Genomic DNA, 1,003 nt, shown 5'->3' with positions numbered 1-1,003 from the left:
ACGCAGTGCACTGTCTAGGGAGTAAGGTGCCATTCGATTATTTATTTATTTATTTATTTATTGCTCGTGTGTAGATCTCTTGCGCCGCCTGTAGGCCATTTCGCATGATTAAAGGCATTGTGAAGGGAATCATCACATTGATAGAGAATGTACTATAGATGGTTCTCTATAGCACCTTTTAGAAAAGGGTTAACCCTTTTTGGTGCCACTAAGAACCCTACCCCAGTAACCATTAGCCGTTGATTCAACGTTGAAATAACGTTATGACTGCCGTCTAATCAACGTTCTCTTAAGGTTGAAAATGAAAGTTGAAAAGACGTCCAAACACAGACATTGAAAAGACGACTGTTGGACGTATTTTGGACGTCCATTGACGTTATTAATTGGTCCCGAAATAAATTACTTGTATAAAACGCGTTTTGGACGTCCACTGACGTTACTGATTGGTCACCGCTTAACTAACTTATTAAGATGGAATTTAGACGTCCATTGACGTTTAAAATATGTCCTTGACGGACAGACTATTTTTAGACCTTTTTTGAACGTCCAGGGACGTTCCTTGTTTACTGGGACCCTACTAAGAACCATCTATAGCACAATCTTCATCAATCTGAAGAACCCCTCCAGGAGAGGATTTGGCAATATAAGGGTTATTTATTCTGAGTTCACTTTTATGTATCAATGTTCATTAATAAAGTTGTATGATATATATTTATATCTCTCATATTCACACACACACACACACACACACAACTACAACTTAAAGCCCCCCAGCCACAACACCCTAACAAAAAAACATAATATGGTCCCCCTCAGCTAAACCATGACGGGCTTGAATTGGTTAACGACAGGAATATCTGTGGAATAATCTTATTACAATTTAATGGAAATAATCGATTAAGAAACGGGTATTTCTCGGCTGTATTTTTGAATAACAAGAAACCGTTAGAGCTTTAGATGACGTATCAGTGTAGTGCACAACAGTACGCAGGTTTTGTATGAC

The sequence above is a fragment of the Hoplias malabaricus genome, chromosome Y (assembly GCF_029633855.1).
Source record: "Hoplias malabaricus isolate fHopMal1 chromosome Y, fHopMal1.hap1, whole genome shotgun sequence".
NCBI lineage: Eukaryota > Metazoa > Chordata > Actinopteri > Characiformes > Erythrinidae > Hoplias > Hoplias malabaricus.
Note: the sequence above shows the minus strand (reverse complement) of the source record.